Source organism: Protopterus annectens, chromosome 6.part0 (assembly GCF_019279795.1).
Source record: "Protopterus annectens isolate FY-2018-M chromosome 6.part0, PAN1.0, whole genome shotgun sequence".
Lineage (NCBI taxonomy): Eukaryota > Metazoa > Chordata > Ceratodontiformes > Protopteridae > Protopterus > Protopterus annectens.
The window spans coordinates 1,290,124,392-1,290,137,546 of NC_056737.1; positions in this window are offsets into that span (position 1 = coordinate 1,290,124,392).

Genomic DNA, 13,155 nt, shown 5'->3' on the forward strand with positions numbered 1-13,155 from the left:
GAACTTATAAACAAAGACATTGGCAACCTTCAAACACTGGACCCCAGTTTGGGCTCTTGAAGGGCCGATCATGTCTCTTGAACCTGATTGACTTCTTTGAATCGATCTCCAGAGCCATGGACGAGGGTAAGGAGGTCCACACAGTCTACCTGGATCTTGCCAAGGCCTCCGACACAATCCCCCACTCTAGAATCATAGATAAACTTACTAAGCTGGGCATAAATCTCTACATCACTCAATGGTTTGCCAACTGGCTTACTAACAGAACTCACACTGTAAAAGTAGCCAACCCCAAATCCAGCTCCAAACAAGTGACAAGCGGAGTACCTCAGGGTTCAGTCCTGGGACCGCTCATGTTTGGCATCTACTTCTCTGAAGTACAGGCCAGCACTAAGGAACTCTGGCTAACAAAGTTTGCAGATGACTGCAAACCGGGAGCTATTACTGAATCCTCAAATGTTGTGGATATTCTACAAAAGGACCTTTCCAGAAACAGATGCTTGGTGCCAGAGCCATGGGCTCAAGCTTAATGCCAAGAAGTGTATAGTTATCCCCTTTAGTAAAAAACATGTACCCATGAATTACCACATAGGTGGCAGTACACTAAACACTGAAAGTGTGATAAGAGACTTAGGAACACAGGTGGACAGTGGTCTCACCTTCGATTACCACATCGCCACAACAGTCAGGAAGTCCTTCTATGTGGCACACCTCATCACTAAGGTCTTTTCATCCAGAAAAACGAGGTCATTGTCCCACTGTACTCATCCCTCATTAGACCCATCATGGAGTACAATGCCCCATTTGGTATGTACCTCACAAGACATCTGCAACAACTGGAAAGGCCGCAGAAACACCTCACTAAAAGAATCACAGGCCTAAAGCAGATGCCCTATACTGACCAACTAAAAAAACTCCAGCTATACTCTGTCACATATTGTCTACTCAGAGGTAATCTCTGCTTAACATACAAGGCCATGTCAAACCCAGAGCTGCTGGACATGCTACACTTAAAGAAATCCCAATCCATCAGAGCCACATGCTCCAGGGACCTAAACCTTGTCATCAAAATGAACAAAACGTGCTGGAGGGATAGGTTTCTGACCCAGAAACTCCCCATACTCTGGAATAGACTACCCATACATGTCAAGCAGAGTGCCTCCTTGGCCCTCTTCAAAAGGAAGCTTGACGACTGGATGGGAGATAAGAAATTTACCCCGGGGATCACATCAGTCGCCCTGCTAGACAGAGGTCCAGGGAAATAAATATTGTGGGAAGAAATAGCCAGGAAATTGTTATGGCTAGGCTTGTACAGGCCCTAGAGCTGATAGCCTAGTACCAACCTATGAACCTTTATATATACCAAAATCCCAAGGTTCAGAATATTGAATTCAGAACCTCAAGATCTTGGAATCTTGAAAATTAAGACCCCCCCCCCCAAAAAAAGCAGTCAACACATCACAAAACATGTTTTTGATGGGGGGCAAACTCCCTCCCTATGTGGGGAGCTGTGCCCACCATACTCCCCGCTACTTAAATATACCAACTCCGAGATTGCACTACAGCGAGGAAAATGGAAATCTCCAGTTCCGCACTGCATGCCAATCTCCGTTCAGGATTTCGAAGTTCTGTAGGTGACCCACACACACACACACACACACACACACACACACACACACACACACACATATATATATTTAGCCTGATTTAGCCCGATTTAGCGCAGAGTTGCTACTGTTGCACAGCGGAGTTGCTACTGTTGCACACTAGGGCAGCCCCGGTTAAGCAGGTTTAAACTATTCGGGCTACCTAAAGTCCACTCTTCAAATTTTCCCTTAAAACTACCTTCCTCAAACTATACTACTGATCTAATCAGCGTATCCTATAATTAAAAAGATCATCTCTACTTGACTCCAAGTAGACTATTCTCTATCTGTTAAACGTAGCACTTGCTCCTACAGTACTTATTACCTTGATACGGCACTCTTGTCATAGATAGTACCCCAAAAAGGCAACCCCCCATTTCTCGGTCACCCATGTCCCCCGGAATCTTTTTTAAAGTTTTTTTTGTCTATTCCTTCTAGCATGTCGAGGGATCAGTTGCTAGTGTCCTCTCCTGCTCAGCTGGTGAACCTGGGAATATTGAGGCAATGTTACAATTGCCTCATGTACACAGACAACCCTCTCCTCCTCCCACAAAACACAAATACATGCGAGAGATGCAACTATACGGCCAAACTGGAGGCTGAGCTCTCTCAACATAGGACTAGCAAGACCAGTCAGGAGGAGAAGGTTACCATACACACTATAGACCCAGTCTCACATATTACCATTACAACCTCAAATCATACACATAAACACACAAAGACATACTCGGAGGCTCTCATCAAAAATCTACCAAAACAGCAGAGGCCACCAAAGCAGACACCCAAACAACCACCACCTCAGAACACAACACCTGCAACACATAGACCTCACAGTCAGAGTGTCAAACAGTCACAGCCCTTAAGGCCAAACACAATGCCAGACACACTAGTCATTGGTGACTCCATAGTCAGACACACTGGCGTCCCGCTCACCAGACTGAGTAAGGAGAAGGTCACAGTAAGCTGCCTGTCGGGCGCTAGAATCCGCCACATAACGCAAGCACTCAGGTCTCTCAACAGCAGGTACAAATATGACTCAGTCATTGTCCACGCTGGTGTAAACGACCTGAGACGTACCTCCTTGGACTACATGAAAAGAGACATTGAGGAGCTCTCTGATTATGTAGCCCAGACAGGTATGACCCTGACCTTGAGCAGTATCCTACCTTCACCAAGAATGATGCCACAATACAGAGATAAGATGATCAGCTTTAACAATTGGCTTAAACACTGGTGTCATTCAAAGGGGATCCAGTGTCTGTCTGCCTGGGATGACATGCTGGACAAGCCACGCTGCTTCACAAGGGACGGCTTGCACCTGTCACCCTGGGATTCGGATATTGGCAAAGACTCTTGCCACCCCATAGTGCCTTTTTAGGCAAGGCTCAAATTCTAAACCTACCACCCTAGAACACAAAAAGGAAAAAACTAAGGGTAATGCTGCTCAATGCCAGAAGTCTAAATCTCAAAATGCACGCACTCGAGGCCCTTCTCAGTATGGAGAACATCGATGTCTGTGCTGTGACAGAAACCTGGTTCAAGGCTCCTGAGAGCACCCCAGCTATCAGGTTTTACCTCATATCATGCGTTCCGGCCCCAAAATCTGGACAATACCAAGAAAGGAGGGTATCCATATTCATCAAGGACACCCACACCTCAAGACTGGTGGCAACGCACGATGCATCGGAGACCATCCAGGTGCAATTAACCATAGGCAAGACTGCTCTGCAAATTGTAGCATGTTACAGGCCACCCTCACAAACTCAGGAACCTCACATGGCCTTCCTGAAAACACTAGAGGGATAAATGTATCACCAAACACCATCATACTAGGTGACTTCAATTACCCTAATATAGACTGGGAACACTACTCAAGCCCAAACACCCTAGCCCAAAAGTTCCTGGAATTCATAAACTCAGATGCCATGGAACAACTAGTCACCATCCCCACAAGAGGAGATAACATACTTGATCTCATCATCACGAACATGGGAGCACAATGTTCAACACCGGAGGTGTACCCCTCACTGGTGAGATCAGACCACAAACTAATCTCGCTGGAGGTCCTCATCCCACCCCCACCTGAAATAAAAAGACCACAGTAAAGAACTTCTCAAAAGCCGACTTCACACTTCTAAAGACTAGTGTGGTCTCCTTTAAGGCCCCGAGCCGGGGAAAACAGTACTCAAGCCGCTGAATCACTTACAAATGCCTTCTACCAGCACCTGCAGGACTGCATGGATAAGGCAATCCCAAGCAAAACAAAGACTCTTTGTACCAAAGGCAAGCGTCCAGTCTGGTGGACCCCAGCCATAAACAAACTCTACAACAAAAGGAGGAAGCTACTACAAGATAGAGCAAAATCCTTAAAAGGTAAGACACCCTTGATCACTATAAGTAAAAACTAAGAGCTCTCATAAAATCATCCAAAGCAAATTTCGAGAGAAAAATAGCTAAAGACTCAAAAGACAATCATAAGGCCTTCTTTAGCTATGTTAGAAACCTGGGAGGAAACTCCCAGATATGCTCAGAGCTAGTTCAAAATGATGTGAAGATTACTGATCCTACAGACATTGCCAACATACTGGCTGACAGGTTCAGTGCAAACTTCTCCCCTCCCCAAAGGAGAGATATCTATACCAAACGATTGCAGCCCCCAAACATCTCCAGCGCCCAAGTGAGAACTGCTCTCTCCAAAGCAAAAACACAGCATCCATGGGACCTGATGGTGTCCCCGGCTGTGTGCTCCATGAACTCAATGAGAAATTAAACCCACAGCTAGGACAGCTGTTTAATCAAAGTCTTACCTCTGGATACGTACCCAGGGAGTGGCGCACTGCAACTGTGGTACCACTTCACAAAGGCGGTGCCTCCACCGACCCTGGAAATTACCGGCCCATTAGCTTGACAAGCCTTATCTGCAAAGCCATGGAGAGGATCATAATGGACCTCATAAATAAAGACATAGGGAATTTGCAGACTTTGGATCCAACCCAATTTGGCTTTGTCAAAGGCAGATCATGCCTTTTAAACTTGGTTGACTTTTTGAAACAGTCACCAAAGCCATTGATGAGGAAAGGCAGTCCATACAGCCTACCTCGATCTGGCTAAGGCCTTCGATACAATACCCCATTCGGGTATCATTGAAAAACTCATCAGCTTAAATGTCAACCCATATATCACAAGATGGGTTGCAAACTGGCTGAGTGACAGAACCCACAGGGTCAGAGCTGCTGGCGCCATGTCAGACTCAAAGCCTGTCACAAGTGGTGTCCCACAGGGCTCAGTCCTGGGCCCACTCTTGTTTGGCATCTACTTTTCCAGTACAAGCAAACACAGGAGGGTTATGGCTGACAAAGTTTGCAGATGACTGCAAACTGGGCGCCATAGTAGAAAACACATCTGACACAGATATCCTTCAGAAGGGTCTCACAGAAACGGATAACTGGTGCCAGAGCCACGGCCTAAAGTTAAATGCCAAAAATGCATAGTCATACCCTTCGGGAAAAACAAGGTTACCCCTAGCTACCAAATAGGTGGCAATCCACTGAGCACAGAAGAAGTTATCAGGGACCTGGGGACCCAGGTTGATAGTAGTCTGTCATTCGACACCCATGTAGCTAAAGTAGTTAGGAAGACCTTCTACATTGCCCACCTTATCATGAAGGGATTCTCATCTAGATCAAGGGAGGTCATAGTCTCCCTTTACTCATCACTCATCAGACCAATGATTGAGTACAATGCCCCATTCGGAATGTATCTGACCCGACACTTGCAGCAGCTGGAGAGGCCACAAAAGTTCCTCACCAAAAGGATAAAGGGTCTCAAAATCTGTCCTATGCTGCCCGACTGAAAGAACTCCAGCTCTATTCAGTCGCCACGCTTGCTCAGAGGTGACCTTTGCCTAACATACAAGGCCATGTCAAACCCAGATTTGATGAATATGCTTCACCTCAAAAATCTAGATCCATCAGAGCCACAAGGGCGGAGACTTAAACCTTGACACGGCTATTAATAGGACGTGCTGGAGGGATAGATTCATCACCCAAAGACTCCCTATGCTGTGGAACAAAATCCCGGTACATGTGAGGCAGAGCACCTCGCTGGCCTTGTTCAAGAGAAATCTTGACCAATGGATGGGAGATCGCAGATATACCCCAGGGATTACCTCAGTGTCACTGCTCGACAGAGGCACAGCAAAATAATGGGTATAGTTCCCCATACTAAAGGGGTGGCGTAAGCCACAAAACGATGGGCTAGGCTTGTAAATGCCCTCGGGCAGATAGCCTAGTATGAGCCTATGAACCTATGAACCTATATATATATATATATATATATATACATATGGTTTCACTTCAGAATCCTGAAATATCACAATCCTGAACTTCATAACCCAGAACCCAAAATCCTGAATCATTAAATACTGACAATATACAGGACACAAAAAATGACAATATTCCTGTACAAGGACACAGAAAAACACATACAAGACAAAGGATAGCACTTTTCACCAAGTATGGCAGGGGGGCAAGCCCCCCACACCTCGTGCTAATTTAATATATAAACTTCAAGATTGCACTCTACAGAAAAAAATGCCAAACATACTATCACATGTGTTCATGACTGCCTGTTGTAACCTTAGTGACATTCCCTTTTAACTTGCTATACTACAACATAACTCATGATAGTGTAGTGAAGTGCAATCTTGGAGTTGATATATTTAAGTTGCAGTGGTGTGGGGGGCTGTTGGGGTACAGGGGAGCTTGCCCCCTGCATATATTTGGTGGAATGTAATCTGGTTTGTATTCTCTATAGTCAGTATATGTATCATGTGTGTTTTCAGTCTTTTGGAATTCAGGATTTTGAGTATTCAGGATTTTTAATTTTCAGGACTTTGGGCTTCCAGATTATGACGTTTTCTGAAATTCAGGATTGTGATATTTCAGGATTATGAAGTGAAACCATGTTTGATGCATTTAGTTTCAACCTCTCAACTCTCCACTGTTACCTCTATTGTCAATATCTGTTCAGCATGCTTATTGTATGTGAGTTATTGCATTTTGCTCTAGGAAAGATATTAAAGAATCACTAAGGATTTGTACATCATATCCTTGATGTAAATTACGATGCCTAAACCATGTGTAAATTGACTGTCATAAGTGTTCACTGTTGATAAGCATCAGGTGTTATTCACTATGGACATTGTTCTTCCAGTTCTGTGATTATCTCTTCAGGCATATCTGAATACATTTCCTGGGTACTGTGATGTGCAATTATGACTGACAGCATTGAAGGTACTTTTGCAGTACATTGGTGCACTGCATATTGCTGTAGTAATTTCATGCCACTTAATGCTGATTTGTCCACTATTTGTAATCATTGCATTTTATAAAGGCCACGAGATGTGACAGCTGCCCAATCAATGGACAGTGATGGAGAAGATACTCCTGATCTCTGTCTCATGAGTTAAATTCTGAGAAAGAGGGTGCAGCCCCAACAGACAAGCCTTCACCATCTCATGCTATTATTTCAGAGCACCAGTGATGTCATGCTCCACCACCAGCAGCCAGCTTGAGGGTCCAGATGTGAGAGGTTGTGACCAATATGTCCCAGAGTCAGATGTAGACAATGATAGGTGACTTCTTCAGGAATATGGCACATGTCATGTGTGTCTCCTTCTGGGAGGTCACCACAGAGCTCAACTGTGAGCTTCAGTCCAACCAATGAGGTCCATCAAGACTATAAATATAGTCTTCATGTTCCTTCCATGTTATATCGCCTACATGTGATAGTCAAATAGATTAGGAGTGTTCTTATCACGGCACATACAGTATTTGTGTACATTATTCAATATGACAGTTGTGCTTTCCTAGTAACTGATAGTGTGCCATAGGCTGTTTCTTTATGGTATCCTTTAACATGTCATTGTTTACTCTACATGCCAATTGCCTCTCAATACCTGTGACATGGCAAACCCTAATTCTGCGAAGATTGTTTCACAGTTTCACTCATATGTATTAACAATGGTTGTCTGCTGAAACCTACATTGTCCTGTGGAGACATGTCATTTGAAATTTCCTATCATAGACATGTATACTGTACAAAAGTATACTAGATGTGTGCAGTGCAGCAACATTGATTCCCACTGATCCTTACTGGAATACAGCAATATCACATACATATACCTTGCAGCTGTATCTGTGCTGAGGAGCACCGTGATCATAGCTGACCGTAGAAGCATGATTTCTCCATTGAGTCCTGCCTGTGTTCATTACTGTTATATAAACAATGTTTGTATACCTGTGGAGTATCAGTGCTGTTATTGTGCGGCATGTGTCTGCTTTTCTTTGCACTGCTCTACATGCTCCTTGCAGATCTATCACCATTTCATGTAGTACTATCACACAACCACACACACCTGTGTTAATGACAGTGGTTCACAGGGGAGGTTTTCTTCCCTTTTCTGCAGTGAGATCTCTTTGTTGGATTTCATGCACATCAGAGAAAAAAAATACTACTGTGATAGTTGTAGTAATATGTGCATCACTGACATGTGCAGCATGAATGTGCAACTATCCTGTACCACTGTGTTTGCATGTTTGCCTCTGACTCCTGTGTATTTCATCATACCAGCAGGTATTGCTTCCCAGCAGATTGCATTGCCCACAGTTCAAGGCTCTGATCTATGTTGTGCTGTGCCACATTACATCTGCATAATTTCTTCACATGACTGTGTGTCTGTTTGGACCTATTGAACACCCTTGGGTCCTCTACCTGCAGTGTCTCCTCACACTTGCACACATCATGTTTGCATACTCTTAGAAGGTTTTACACATCCTGATATCATATACTTTATGCCTGAGTTACAGTGTAACATTCTTCTGTATGCCACTTGTACCTGTTGACACATTGTATCCTCAGAATACAGTGATGCATTGATGCATGACACACTCACATGCAACATACATTGTTAACGAGTCCCCTTAAGGCCATGTTCTGGTATGTGAGTTGTACATGTCTACTTATCACTGGTATAACATTTTTTTCTGCACATACATGCATTTACATATTTCCCTTCTCACACATATACAGGATTGTTGTGTTATATATTTGCTGCTATGATATCGGTTTCAGTAGGTTTGCATAACTGTACATTTGAATGTACAAAAAAGTTATGTATAAACATAGTCACAGCCCCAAAGATGACAGTAGATAAAATATCAATTCGCCCAATAGAAATCAGCAAATACACTCAAAAATAGATGAAAAACTGTTCAGGAAGGCAACAGGATATCCAAACGCATAGAATATATAATAATTTATTTGAACAAAATGTAAGCGCTTGCACAGTATTACAATCTGCTTCTTCAGACATACATTCTAAAAAACACTGAGCTCTCTTAAATACTTTAAAACACATACAAACAGCCAATGACTAAAATGAAACAATCAATTAATGAACAAGTAAGTTCATATAAATCCAGTTCAATAAAACCCTCACAATATAATAGTAGTTAGGTGGCAGTTAATTAATTAAAACCTATATATCTAACATTACAAACATAAACATTTCTCAATGCATGATATATATAGGTGTAAAAATATATATAAACAGTTCAATAAAACCTAAATAGTAAATTATTTAATCCTTCTGGATTTCAGTAAAGGTTTTAGGGGAACGGCATCATTAAGTCCCTGCCCCCTATGTGCACCTAATCTTAAAATCCATTTAATTTCTAAGGTTTCCGTAATGTTGACTATATCACCTAACCTAACATTTACATCCTGTACCTGCAATACCTGGAAGCGGAATTTATGTTTCTCTCCACATTGTGATGTATGCTTGGCTAGAGCACTGTAAATAAAACCTTTGGTAGTGCAATACACGTGATCCCTGATGCGTTCCCGCAAAGTACGGTTAGTTTTACCTACATAGAATGAGTAACATTCTATGCAGGATGCTATATAAACTAAATTTTTAGTAGTGCAGGTACTAGAATTTCTTAACTCCCATAGGTAAGCAGTGTCAGAATGCCTGAAGAATCTCGACTCATCCATAAAAGAACATTGTGCACATCTCCCACATCTTTTCATGCCCAGCCATATTGTGTCAGTTGTATTTGTCACAATATTAGAAAGTGGATAACATAATTAATGTTTTAAACATTTCTTATTCTTATAAATATATGTAGGATAATCCCCTACAATATTTCTTGTCAAGTCATCTGTTAACAAAATATGCCAATTTTGAGCTATAGTTTCTTCTATGTTATTTATATTCATAGCATAAGTTAAAATGACTGGCAACGTTGTTGGTGCTGTTGTAGGAGTTGTAGTCTGTGAATGCATGGGTCTATGTGAGAAATATGGTCTAGCTCGACCTTCTCTCTCTAATTTCACTTGATTGTATATTCTATTAATCTCATGTTCTTCATACCCTCTCCCTAGAAAATTCATTTTCAGTTTAGCCAGTTCATTACTGTACACCTCTTCACTGCAGCATAATCTAAATAGTCTCATTGTTTACACTTTGACTATATTATGAAATATTCTAGGGTTGTGCATGCTGTCTCTGTGTAAAAAAGTAGGCTTATAGCAAGGTTTCCTATATACTGTAGTGCTACATATCCCTTGTTTTATAAGAATACTAACATCCAAATAATCTATGTTGTCTTGCAAATATTTTAAAATGAATTTTAAAAATTCACTGTTATTAATCCTATCATAAAACTGTAGGAGTGATCTTTCATCATCCTGCCAAAGAATAAAAAGGTCATCCACAAATCTCTTATAATATAATATCTGTGATGTTGGTAATAGATGTTCCAATTCCCAGGATACCATCACTAAATTGGCATAGGTATTGGCACAACTAGTGCCCATCGCTACGCCTGTTGTTTGTTTGTAACAAGTATCCTGAAACAAAAAGATGTTTTCTAGTACGATTTCTAACAGCATACACAATAGATCTGCTCTGTCTTTATCAACTAGTCCTTGGTCTACCATAAGTGTTTTCACCATATCTATCCCTTTAGTATTTGGGATAGATGTAAATAGAGCAACCACATGTAAGGTAACCAGTATTACATCATTTAGATTGTTTAGCTTATTGGCAGTTTCAAATAGGCTAGTTAAAAATGCTCTGTGTCTTTTAAACTAGTCTAGTTTCATACCTTGAAACTTTCTCAATAAGCTCGTTTACAAATAGTTCAGTGGAATCATATCCATAGGAAGCAAAAAGTTCATGTTGTTGCTTCAATATATTAGTTGAAAGTGTAGTTTCAATAGGCATGAAAAAATCTATTAACAATTGCATATATGCCTTACTTGTATTTATTATTATTTTACTACGATGGTTGAAATGTTACAACAAGATAGTATTTATCAGGTAACTTCAGTGGACGTTGTTTATAATATGCAACAAAGTATCTTTAGTGCTTTAGATGAGAGTTTATGCATGGGCCTAATAACTAAGAAATTCTTTAAGTACTGTATTGTTGAATTCCCACTAAAACCCAGGTTACATTGTTTACCCAAAATTCATAAAGACCCTGTGCACCCCAAATTTAGACATATAGTCGCTGGATCAAATTGGTTGACACAACCTATTTCTGTTTATTTAGATATAGAGTTAAAAAAAAGTCCTAACTATAATTATGTATTAGACACAGAGCAGTTTTTAACTAGCCAATACCTACGCCAATTTAGTGATGGTATCCTGGGAATTGGAACATCTATTACCAACATCACAGATATTATATTATAAGAGATTTGTGGATGACCTTTTTATTCTTTGGCAGGATGATGAAAGATCACTCTTACAGTTTTATGATAGGATTAATAACAGCAGTGATTTTTTAAAATTAATTTTAAAATATTCGCGAGACAACATAGATTATTTGGATGTTAGTATTCTTATAAAACAAAGGATATGTAGTACTACAGTATATAGGAAACCTTGCTATAAGCTTACTTTTTTACACAGAGATAGCATGCACAACCCTAGAATATCTCATAATATAGTCAAAGTGCAAACAATGAGACTATCTAGATTATGTTGCAGTGAAGAGGTGTACAGTAATGAACTGGCTAAACTGAAAATGAATTTTCTAGGGAGAGGGTATGAAGAACATGAGATTAATAGAATATACAATCAAGTGAAATTAGAGAGAGAAGGTCGAGCTAGACCATATTTCTCACATAGACCCATGCATTCACAGACTACAACTCCTACAACAGCACCAACAACGTTGCCAGTCATTTTACCTTATGCTATGAATATAAATAAAATAGAAGAAACTATAGCTCAAAATTGGCATATTTTGTTAACAGATGACTTGACAAGAAATATTGTAGGGGATTATCCTACATATATTTATAAGAATAAGAAATGTTTAAAACATTAATTATGTTATCCACTTTCTAATATTGTGACAAATACAACTGACACAATATGGCTGGGCACGAAAAGATGTGGGAGATGTGCACAATGTTCTTTTATGGATGAGTCGAGATTCTTCAGGCATTCTGACACTGCTTACCTATGGGAGTTAAGAAATTCTAGTACCTGCACTATTAAAAATTTAGTTTATATAGCATCCTGCATATAATGTTACTAATTCTATGTAGGTAAAACTAACCGTACTTTGCGGGAACGCATCAGGGATCACGTGTATTGCACTACCAAAGGTTTTATTTACAGTGCTCTAGCCAAACATACATCACAATGTGGAGATAAGCATAAATTCTACTTCCAGGTATTGCAGGTACTGGATGTAAATGTTAGGTTAGGTGATATAGTCAACATTACGGAAACCTTAGAAATTAAATGGATTTTAAGATTAGGTGCACATAGGGGACGGGGACTTAATGACGCCGTTCCCCTAAAACCTTTACTGAAATCCAGAAGGATTAAATAATTTACTATTTAGGTTTTATTGAACTGTTTATATATATTTTTACACCTATATATATCATGCATTGAGAAATGTTTATGTTTGTAATGTTAGATATATAGGTTTTAATTAATTAACTGCCACCTAACTACTATTATATTGTGAGGTTTTATTGAACTGGATTTATATGAACTTACTTGTTCATTAATTGATTGATTGTTTCATTTTAGTCATTGGCTGTTTGTATGTGTTTTAAAGTATTTAAGAGAGCTCAGTGTTTTTTAGAATGTACGTCTGAAGAAGCGGATTGTAATACCGTGAAAGCGCTTACATTTTGTTCAAATAAATTATTATATATTCTATGCATTTGGATATCCTGTTGCCTTCCTGAACAGTTTTTCATCTATTTTTGTGTGTATTTGCTGCACAAAAAAAGTTGTTTTTATGAAGTGTTGATGGACCAATTTTTACATCATGTTTACTGCTGTTGTGCAATAATGTATTGTGTGCCTCATTTGCATACAGATGTGACTTGCATATAGTTACTTATACATCTGATATACATTGACCATATACTGTGGTATATGTAGCAATGCTTAGCTGATTGTAATTAG